The sequence below is a fragment of the Eubalaena glacialis genome, chromosome 16 (genome assembly GCF_028564815.1).
Source record: "Eubalaena glacialis isolate mEubGla1 chromosome 16, mEubGla1.1.hap2.+ XY, whole genome shotgun sequence".
Taxonomy (NCBI): domain Eukaryota; kingdom Metazoa; phylum Chordata; class Mammalia; order Artiodactyla; family Balaenidae; genus Eubalaena; species Eubalaena glacialis.
In genome coordinates, this window is record NC_083731.1 from 8840065 (window position 1) to 8851790 (window position 11726).

An 11726-nucleotide genomic window follows, 5' to 3' on the forward strand; every position below is an offset into this window, starting at 1 on the left:
TGTGAAAGCGTCAGCGTGTCCCAGATGACGGGCGTAGAAATCCTGCGCAGCGTTAGCAGCGAGGCCACTCCTCCCGTGGCTGCTCCCAGGCGGTGATGGAGGGAAGTAGGAACGCTAGGGCCGGGCCGTTCCTGGGAGATGAGGAACTTCCGTGACAGCAGATTTGGGCTGCAGGACTCCCCTCCGGCTTTGCCAAGCCTCCCCTAGGCTGCGTGGCACCCAGCCTTTGCTTTTCTCTTCTTTTCTCAGGGTCTAACTTGCCTCGCGGCCTGATGGCCCTCCCAGCCTTTGGTGGACCCTTGACTATTTTACCTTACACAGGCATTTCCCCCGATAGAATCCTTGCTCCTTTAAGCCAGTCTTGGCACTTGGTTCTCGGAGGACCCGGACTAAACTAGCTCACACCAAACTGAGATTCAGGTGCTTCAAACTTCACCACTGCTGCCCCCTGGAGGCCAAGGCCGTTATTACCATTCCTATCAAATAATGCCGGCTTCCTAGACATTCTCCAGTGCAAAGCCAGACGGACAAAGGTATTTGGCAAAGCTTAAATCACATGCCTGCGTTTAGCTGTAAAGGAGGCTGGGAGATAAGTTCTGACTTCTTGCATGGGTAGGCAGGACTGATAATGTGGGAAATTCTATAAACATAGAAAGGCCTTTCAAAAGATTTGTTAATTATACCAAATAGCCACTTTGCCAACATATATGTATCTATAATATGTCCATTTAGCCTTAAGACTTTCATGATTCTAAATACTTTAGATTATGCCTGCTATCCTCTCACTTTCTATTCTTTCTACCTCCAAACTAAATTAAGCATTATAACACAGTTCCAGGTCCTTGAACCTTCAATAACAAAATGATAAACTAGGCAATTTGGACCAAGACTCCTGCTGAGAGTAATCAGAAAAACTGGACAACACATGAAAAAGTATACTCATCGGCAAAAGAAGGCTAACAGTGTGGTGAAGAATTTCTGGAGCAGATGTAAACTCAGAAACTTGAGCCTAACATTTGGGACAGCCTTGCCTTTCAGGGCAAAGGGAAGTGGGGAGAAAATCCTGAAAAATTAGAAAAGTGAAGGCCAGTGCTCACTTCAGCAGCACATAAACTAAAATTGGAATGATACAGAGAAGATTAGCACGGCCCCTGTGCAAGGATGACACACAAATTCGTGAAGCGTTCCATATTTTTGACCTAAGTGGGAAGGAAATCCAAAAAAGAGGGGACATGTGTATACGTATAGCTGATTCACTTTGCTGTACAGCAGAAACTAACACAACTTTGTAAAGCAACTACAATAAAAAAATAAAAATAAAAAAGTGAAGGCCATGAGCCAGTGAGGTGGGCCTTGTCAGATGGCCATTCATGTCTAACCAGTGCAGAAGTTGGTATTGGGAGTTGGATGAGAGCTGGCTTTAGGAATCCGGAGATCTGAACTTTAGTCCTAGCTCTCTCTTGGTTTGTCATTTTTAGACAAGGCAGTGAACCTCTCTGGACCTCAGTTTCCTTGTTTGCATGGGAAAGAGTTAATGCAACTTCTTTCGTACCTATGGGGGTAGGGGGTGGGGGAGGGATTTGAATCAATTTCAAAACAGTATGTTTTATGGTCAGTTAATATAAAAATATTAAAATATCCCCCAGGGCAGAGAAAGGTCATGTGCTCTTAGCACCTAGCCTTAGGGTTGTCAGTTCATGAGAAATAGAGTCAATGTTATATAAATAGGAGAAGTGTGAATTTTTCACATAGGAAAGATAGGTGCCTCACAAGCCACAGTAAAAGTCTCTCACCGTTTTCCTCTCTTCTGTGGGACCAGAGCTGCCCTTTCTCCCTTCCTGACAGCTCTGACCAGCTGTCCTTAGGAGCAGAGGCCATCCCTTCCTTCTACAGAATCCGTAGAAAGTAGGCAGAATAGCAAATCCATTGGCTTCCAGAGGACATTGGAGCTGGTAGACTTACAGACACATGAAAAACGTGGTGGATGGGGCTTGATTATTTGTGTAGGTCCGGATGGTGTGTCCTGGGATAAGCATGGGGAGGGCTTAGGCAGAGAGGCTGCCCTCCATGCAAAGCACAAGCAGATGAGGAGCTCAGCCATGGGTGGCCACAGGCGTAAGTCCGTGCCCCTCTCTGCAGCCTTCCCCAGCTGTGTTCACTGCCATCTTCAGTAAAACACCGATTGCCAAACACCTGATTGTCAGTCCAGGCTATGCTGTGGCAGCATGAAAGCCCACATTTCAGTGGTATAAAGGCAGTTTTCACCCGTGCTCCATCTCCACTCCAGCTCCACTGCGGGCTCTGCTCCAAGTTCCACCCAGTCTTGGAGTCAGGCTGGAAGAGCTGGCAGTCTCTGGAATGTTCCTGGTCACCACAGCAGGAAAATGAGAACATGGGGAAATATGCACTTGATCTTAAAGCTTCCGTCACTCTGCTCACACTTCACCGGCTACGGCAGATCCCAGGGTCATGGCCACGTTCAAGGGGGCAGGGAAACGCAGTTCTATCATGGGCCCAAGGGCACAATAACTGGGATATTTGAATTGTCCTAATTACTACCAGAACCTCATTGATGTTCAAGACGTTTTCACTGTAGTGAAAGATTGGTTATGTGATGCCCAAAACAGAAGTGCTCCTCTCCCCCATGGTCAGTATCCCGTATGAACTGCCAGACAGACAGTGAGGACATCTATTCCTGGATTGCCACCTAGGGGAGGCCCAGGATGGCAAATACTCCAGGTCGTCTCAGAGGAGCTAGAAATACATCTTAGGGTTCGGAAATAGAACGTTCAGTTAGGGAGTTTGGGATTGGCACGTACACACTGCTATATTTTAAATGGGTAACCAACAAGGACCTACTGTATAGCACAGGGAACTCTGCTCAATACTCTGTAATAATCCAAATGGGAAAAGAATTTGAAAAAGAATAGATACATGTATATGTATAAGTGAATCACTTTGCTGTACACCTGAAACTAACACAACATTGTTAGTCAGCGATACTCCAATATAAAATAAAAAGTTAAAAAAAAAAGAAATAGAAGGGGTAGATTATGACTGCTAAGCTCGGATGGTTCTATCCTTCCAACTACATACCACCTAGCACAGGAGTGCTCGATAAATAGTTAAACTACACCAGGTCCTCCTTGGGTAAAGAATTGTTCTGAAATAGCCAATTGCTTCTTACATGGCTTCTAATACAGAATAAGTTCTCAACCTTTGTGTATTAGCCTAATTTAATCTTCAAGTTTGCACACTATTTGGTTATTACTGATTGCATTGTCTCTCGGGCTCTATTTTTTTTTTTGTTCTGATAAGTGAGAAAAGAAAATAATAGAAAAATAGAGTAACCTTATGGTTTCTACTACCATGGATAAATAGGAATGCCCAAGAAACATCTCAACTTGAAGAGTGTAAAATTCTCTAGACTTCTTTGTATTGTGTATCTTTGCAGAAATGTTGCATGCGTAAAAAGAATATGTGTATGTATGTGTGTATGTATGTGTACATATACTCTATGACTCTGTATACGTATGTATGTATGCATACATAAATGTGTAAATGTGTGTGAAAAAATATATGATTCCTCTCTCCTTTTTTATATAAATGGTAACATACTGCACTGTCCTGTACCTTGTTTTTTTTTCATTTTACACTATTTCCTGATGAATATTAGTACAGAGAATTATTTCTCTTTCTTCTTAATAGCTTCATACTATTCCTTTGCTTGTGTCATCATTTATTTAACGTGTGAGTTAGTTTTATTTTTTATTTGTGGCTGCCTTGGGTCCTCGTTGCTGCGTGCAGTCTTTCTCTACTTGTGGCGAGCAGGGGCCACTCTTCATTGCGGTGCGTGGGCTTCTTCTCATTGCAGTGGCTTCTCTTGTTGCGGAGCATGGGCTCTAGGCTCACGGGCTCAGTAGTTGCGGCTCGCGGGCTCTAGAGTGCAGGCTCAGTAGTTGTGGCACATGAGCTTAGTTGCTGCACGGCATGTGGGATCTTCCTGGACCAGGGCTCGAACCCGTGTCCCTTGCATTGGCAGGCAGATTCTTAACCACTGCGCCACCAGGGAAGTCCCAAGTAAGTTAGTTTTTAAATCTCTTGTTTTTGAAATTGGAAATGGGTACTTCCTTGCCAGTACAATTGTTTCTAAAATGTAAACGTTTCAGGCCATAAAAATCTTCATGGGGGGGTGGGATGAATTGGGAGATTGGGATTGACATATATACTACTATATATAAAATAGATAACTAATGAGAACCTGCTGTATAGCACAGGGAACTCTACTCAATGTTCTGTGGTGACCTAAATGGGAAGGAAATCCAAAAAGGAGGGGATATATGCCTACGTATAGCTGATTCACTCTGCTGTACAGTAGAAACTAACACAACATTGTAAAGCAACTCTACTCCAATAAAAAATTTTTTTTAAATCTTCAGTTCCTTTAGTTCTGACAAAGTCAAATTTCCATGCATAGCTATAGAAGTCTCACTCCTATCCTTGGAGAACTTCAGCCCCCAGTCCCTGCTCAGTGGGCAGGAAGGATACACCCCACCTCCTTTCTGGCCGTAGGTGATGGGACCCGGAGCGGTTCTTGTCCTGAGGCAGATGAAAGAAGCCCACGGGCATGTAGTGTGCGGTGGAGCGTTTGAGTGAGCTTCTTGAAAGCTGGATCCTTGGGGCCCCTGCTGGGGGGCTGAGAGCTCTCTTTAATCCAGAACTGCTCTATTCTAAGACAAGCCCCGGCGCACCGAGCTGCTGCTTTTGGTTTGGTTCGTGATCCCTCCGTATCCTTATATTAAACATTCTTATTTGATATGCTTTGGAATTTTCTCTTCCTTAATCAAAAGAGCTTTACCTAGAACAGAGCCTATGGTGCTTATTTTGTTTCACCCATTCCTGATGTGTATTAGTTAGCAAACACATACTCCCACTGAATTCCGTGACAGTAAATCACTCTTATGTGGACAGACATGAATTAAATTGTGCGATGCAGGAATTGTCCCCGGGTAGTTCCTGCCCTCTGTGGTTTCACTGTAGGAAGCATCTCAGCGCTGTGGGTCTCTCCACGGGATGGGCACAGGCCGGGATCTGCCCAGCCACCGTGGGTGTTTTTACTTGCAGTACCTGTGTGGGATTTCCTAAGTCCCATCCACCGGCCCGAACTTGGAGTGCCAGAAAAACATGTCAGGCTTTGGATTCCGGTGAAAGCCTAATCCTGATGATGATCCTGAGTATCCTGACTTGATGGAGAGAGAGGCAGAGAATATGCGAGTGAAAGCACTTAGAAGTTAAGGGATCTTGTCCCTGGGGACTGGCTCTGCCACTAATTCGCTTCACGATCTTTAACAAAGCCTCAGTGACCTCAACTACAGATCTGAGGGTTTCGTCAGAGTTAAATGAGAAAAGGTACCTTCCGCAGTGACAATAAATAATTGCTATTATTATATCGTGGCTGGGATGCAGCAGTGATTCAATGCACTGAGGCTGGTCATATCATTTGGCATCCCACTATCTAAAGTTAAGACTTCCACAGAGCAGGCAAATTAATTTTTTTTAAAGGATTATTCAGTTTGCAAGAAATGGTTTTTAAAAATCAACTTAGGCATGTGGTACAGAGACCTTATAATCCTGTTTCCTTCAGGTAAATAGATCAAACAATTTACTCCATCACTGGTGAAACATAACATGGGCAGATATGATTTTACTGTTTCTAGAACTTGATGGGTTTTTTTAACTGTAATAAATACATCTCCAATTTCGCAGAACTATTTTTTTTTCCCTTAACAAAAGAATGACAACTGGAGGACAGCTTATAAATATCACTTTGTGTGTGAGGGTGGGGTGGGGGGAGGGTAAGAACACTTAACATGAGATCTACCCTCTTAACAAACTTACAAGTACCAGTACTTTATTGTTAACTATATCTGCTGGTGTACAGCAGATGTCTGGAACTCACCTTGCGTAACTGTAACTTTATACCCCTTGAACCAACAACTCCAGACATCCTCCCCTCCCCCATCCTGGGAACCACCGCTCTATTGTCTACTTCTATACCTTTGACATTTAAGTGCCTCCTATGAGAGAACTCAGGCACTGTTGGTCCTTCTGACGGATGTACTTCACTTAGCATCCCTTCCAGTTCCATCCCTGTTGTTGAAAACGGTAATTCCCTTCTTTTTTTAAAGGCTGAATAATATTCTATTGTATGTATGTACTACCTTTTCTTTATCCATTCATCTGTTGATGGACATTTGGATTGTTTCCATATCCTGGCTATTATGAATAATGCTGCAATGAACATGGGGGTGCAGATATCTCTTCAAGATTCTGATTTTGATTCTTCCAATGTATATCCAGAAGTGGGATTGCTGGAGCATTTGGTAGTTCTATTTTTAATTTTTGAGTGAACTTCATACTGTTTTCCATAGCAGCTGCATCGTTAAACATTCCCATCAAGAGTGTACAAGGGCTTCTATTTCCCCACGTCCTTGCCAACACTTACCATGTTTTTTCTTATAGTAGCCATCCTCACAGGTGTGAGGTGATACCTCATTGCACCTTTGATTATAATTAAAAGCTCTGTAATTCCACTGCTCTGAAATAGAGACCAACAGCCAAAATTAGACTCTTTCTGTGGATTAGAATGTCATGTACAAACTTTTCATTTAGCATTATATTGTTCTCATTTTCAGAGTTTAAAAACTTATTTTATAAACATGATTTGTATATAGTTCAATGGATATACCAAAATTTTTTGAAACACTCCCAATTTCTGAACATTTAAATAGTTTCTAAGTAACTAAATGGTTGTAATATTTACAACTGAAAACTAGCTAGAGAAGAAAGTAAACTGCAAATCTACACATTGTAGGAAAGTATGCTGCTGTGGTCGCAAGCTTAAAATATGATTATAATTCCATTATAATTATTCTTAACAGGAGTAAAAATTTCTCAATTCTTTTATTCACATAAACTTTCATTCAATATCTGTGTGTGTAAATCCTGGAAAATGTTCTTTATCAAAAGCAATTCATTTAGGTTTTTTTCACTCAGCATTGGCTTTGTAATAGTGCCACCTTCTGGTTGGAATTTGCCTTTACAAGCTGGTGTGTTGTCCAGACGATCCCACGGGGCTCGGTAAATTGTAATTTTGTTCCAGCGAGTGAACTGTGGTAAATCAATCTCAGCAGACTACAACCCTAAAGATGCTGGTCTGCTAGGTGCTAGAGGACAAAAGGCATAGGGAATGCAGGAAACAGAGAGAGAACTAAGAAGTTATGCCAAGCATATAAACAAACAAACCATGTAAACTTGCAATGCTTCTTTGCTTGTAATTGACCCACTCTCTTTTAGAAAGATACAGTGGAACTGTATACGTCGCAGAAAATGTCAAATGAAAAATGTGGGTGTACGTGGGTCAGGAGCTGTCCAAGGTGGGTCTTTGGGCTACAAGGGCTTTTGCTAATCTTTCATCTAAGCCTTTGAATGTAGCCATTTGAATTCATCTAAAGTGATAGACCTTAAGCCCCGCCCCCTCACCTTTTTCCCTTTAAAGTATGGACTTAAAATTTGAGACAACTGCCGTAGGCATACCCAGATTTTCACAAAAGCTGTTCCCTCTTTTATTTTGGTAAAAATAATGCATTACAGCAATTTGTATTCAACACAACTATTCAGAGTCAGTAGTAAAGATGCTAAATTTCCTGCTTAATTAGGGTCCAGGATACATAGAGTTCCCCAGTTCCACTGTTCACTTTCTCAGGGAAGCTTGTAGGTGCGAGTGAGCATCTCCGTTATAGGAAAACCCATGAATTCCCTCCCGTGTATAAAGCTCAAGGACTAGCCACTTGGATCCAGTCTCAAGATAAGAAAACCCGCACCTTTCAAACGGCCCCGGGTTACCACAAAAGGGGCACTTTATAAGTAGCAAGAATTAACTTGAGACAAACCACGTGCATGATCAGGACAACTTATGTTAAGACTCTGAGGCTGAGAATCTCCCACCTAAATGTCCCAAACTGAATGACTCTGGGTGCACTATTTATTCTCATTTATTCAGCCTTTCAGAATGTGCTTAAAGCAAAACCTTCTTACAGCCAAGGCCACTAACATCTTACTAAATGAATATCCAGATGCATGAAATTCTTGTCATACAGTGATACTTTTTAAAGATTTTTTTTTGATGTGGACCATTTTTAAAGTCTTTATTGAATTTGTTACAATATTGCTTCTGTTTTATGTTTTTGTTTTTTGGCCATGAGGCATGTGAGCTCTTAGCTCCCCTACCAGGGATTGAACCCGCACCCCCTGCATTGGAAGGCAAAGTCTTAACCACTGGACCGCCAGGGAAGTCCCCATACAGTGATACTTTTAAGCAAAAGATATATACTCATAATTCTCAGTCATGGAAAATAATACAGGGGTCTTTTCTAAGATAAAAATGGGCACCTAAAAAGGTTAACTGGCTTTTTTTTTTTCTTTTTGGTTTCTAAATTTGCCAAACTTCTCAACACAAAATAAAGCGGACAAAGTGCCTGTTGATCACTTTTGCAGCCAACAACCCAAAACTTAGTCTTGAATTGATATGTGAATATTGAGAAATTGATCTGATGATTTCCTTTTATTCCCTCTCTAAATCTGATGGCAAGCAAAGCCCTTAAATCTCACAGATGTATTTATATATTCACTTGTAAAACCTATTCATGTTGTCTGGATGTCCGTCAATCACCACAACTAAAAATCGACCTGACAGACCAGATATGGTGGCTCATAAATATTGATTTCCCTCAAGGAACTAGGAGCTGAGCAGCGTTCCCAACAAGGAAGAGCCTGTAGATGTCTCTGGTTCACCAGTTATATTTGGGCTTGTGAGCTCATTAGTCAGCCGTATTCTTCAACTCCTACACTAAAGTATTTCCAAGTCTGTAGGCGTTTTCTCCAGTTAAGGTCGATCAATCTTTATTGCTCTCAATTTATAGCTTCCCAGATGCTCAAGTTAGCCAAAACTTTTTTATTTAAGAAAAACGAGTTGATAATAGTAAATATATCATATATTTTATAATATTGATTATAATAGATTATAGTTAATAATACCATATTACATACTTGAAAGTTGCTTTAACTGTTTTCAATGAACTGACGTCACGTAGCTATTAAAAATGAATTAATAGAGAGACTTAAAGAGATCTTTCTTTGGAAGTCTCTGGAAAGCATCACCAGAGTAGATGATATACAGCATAGCATCATCAACTAAGAGTGAGGGGAAAGTGAGGGGTAATAGGTTTAGGCTTTTGACCTCAATATGGCCTCTCTGACCTTTTGAAAACCCATAAACTCTACATTTTGAAACTGAGAACTACAATTTAATTCATTCAGTTAGATAAATCATTTCTACAGAAGCAGAGATTTGGTGCTAAGCCCTAGTTTACTGTAAAACAAAGAGCTATATTTAATATAATTGCATTTCTGCTTCAAGTAAAATCACTCTATAAATTTTATCCTAAAAAGGGATTTAGGATTTGAGCTAGTCCCTTGGCTTCCATGTGACTCTGACTTGTTGTTAGAAATGCTCCATGTGACTAACGTGGAATCCTTTTCTGTAACTGAAAATCTGGTTTCCCTATCTTGCATTGTTATCCTCAAATATTGCCTCTGCCAATATTTTCTTCACGATTTCTCATGAATATTTATATGATCGAGAATTTCTTTACTGGTAAAGTGAACCATCCCATCTATGGCTCTTTGCTGAGTCCTCCCGGGACACCCTCACCCCCCAAGACATCGTGGATTCTGTCGGTTGGTTTCTATCTCCACCTCTGGCTGTTGTGTCCTGGTCTCCAGCTCTGGCTGTAGCAAAGCCAGCTTGTCTTCCGCCCACTCCCTCCAATCCTGTCTCCAGCAGGTCTCTTTTAGCATCCTTTCTCTGTTATCAGCCAAAGACAGCAGCAGAAGAATGTCAATTTTGCTATCTATGCCTGCACTCTAATTCCACTTCACAGCCAGCCATGGGGTTTGCCTTAATTTAATTTCTATATTAACCTGTTTACAATTTCCTCAAAAGTCACTACTCACATTGTATTTATTCAATTAAGTCACTACTCACATTGTATTTATTCCAGTCAACAGATACTTCACAGATTTGCCATTGAAAAGCCCCCTGGAAATGCAATTCAAATAAAATGTTCAATTTAGAAAGGGCTTCCAATACACCATCTCAACAGACTCAGTGGTTGAGTATCATGGAATAGAGGCAGCCATGCCTCTACAGTAACCGTTCCCTACTATGAAGACTGCTCATATCTTTAGACTGAAAAATATATATGCCATGTGTATAATGATTCCCTTGCACGACTGTCAAAGAAAAAGGAATGGGTAATATTTCTGGCGAAATTAGCTCCAAGGCTCAGTGGGAGTGAAGATTGGAGGAGATACTTTCTTCTGATACAGCAATTAGGCTGGAAAAGTGTTATTTGCATGGACTTTATTCCTTTTGAAAATAAGACACGCCGACGCTTGTAAAGCAGGTATTATAGGTGAGAGTTAGGGGCTGAGACATGGGGGAGAAGTCATGAAAGCAGGAGATAGAGCAACTCTCTTTTCATTTTAGTATTTCACAAGTTTGGTGATGGGGGTGACTGACCTAGATGGGAGGCCATCCATCATGAGAACGCTGCAGTGTGGTACCCACACGCCCGAGCAGAGGGGAGGCGCTCAGTGTCAGGAACAGCTGGATGAACCATCCTAGAACCACAGAAGGATGACCCTGCAGTGAAATTTGCATATGGAGCTTTGGCACATGCTCCTTTGTAGACTGTCATCCACAGTTCCTATGTCTTTTCCATCTTCTACTTCCCTTCATCACTGAGGGACTGCCCTCCCTCTCCCCCAAATTTGACATCTCAGTGAATTCCCCAGGATGTACAACCTCCTTAGTTGAGGATTGAGGAAGGCACCCAACCTGGGGTGGTGGTGCCAGACTCTTCCTGGCTGCTAGGCAAAGCCAGGCACTGCGTTAAGAGCTGGGTGACTTGCAAGAAGTCTTTGATATAATAGCCTCTTAGGTTTTCTGAGCAAAGTGTCTTGCGCACAATAGGTGCTTCATAAATATTTAGGATTAACGGTTTCTAGGACTGGCATTATGGATGCCGTCTTTGCAGCCCACCATTCTGGCTGGAGAAATGGAAAATTTGAGAAAACAAGCCAGCCCTGTATTTCTAAGTATGAATCTCCCTAAGGAAACAATCTAATATCGTAAATTCCCTACCAGAATGCAGTTTCCCATTGCTTATGATGAATTCTGTTGAGCATACGTACGCGACGACTGCTCAGACGATTCCCTGTGCCACCCCCTCAAATGGGAAGGTGTCTGTTTGGATTCAGCTGGGAAAGCATGCTAAAAATGTCTTCACTTTGGCATTAAATCAGTTTATTGGAACATGTACACTCAAAAACTAGACGCTTCTTATTTCTCTTTTTTTGTAAAGTATTTCACATTTACAATCTATTTCTGGAGGATCCAGGGACTTTAAATACAAAGGTGAGGATGTGTTTTTGCTAGCTGAAAATAGTCATTGTTTTAATTAAAATGTGAAATGATCAGATAGGAGAGTGTTTTACCTAAACATCTGAAAAAATTTACCACTGAGATAGAAATCATGAGGACACACGGATACATGAGTGTGGCAGAAAAATCACCTTCTACCATAAGCCAAAAATAGGCTAAC

General features: G+C 41.6%; 1 non-coding gene across 1 annotated transcript; it reads left to right on the forward strand.

The window, feature by feature from the left end:
* The first annotated feature begins 1089 nt into the window (after positions 1-1089).
* Positions 1090-1196, forward strand: LOC133076698 (U6 spliceosomal RNA). Its single transcript, XR_009697587.1, has one exon. It is a non-coding gene; the product is annotated as a U6 spliceosomal RNA (small nuclear RNA).
* Positions 1197-11726: the final 10530 nt, after the last annotated feature.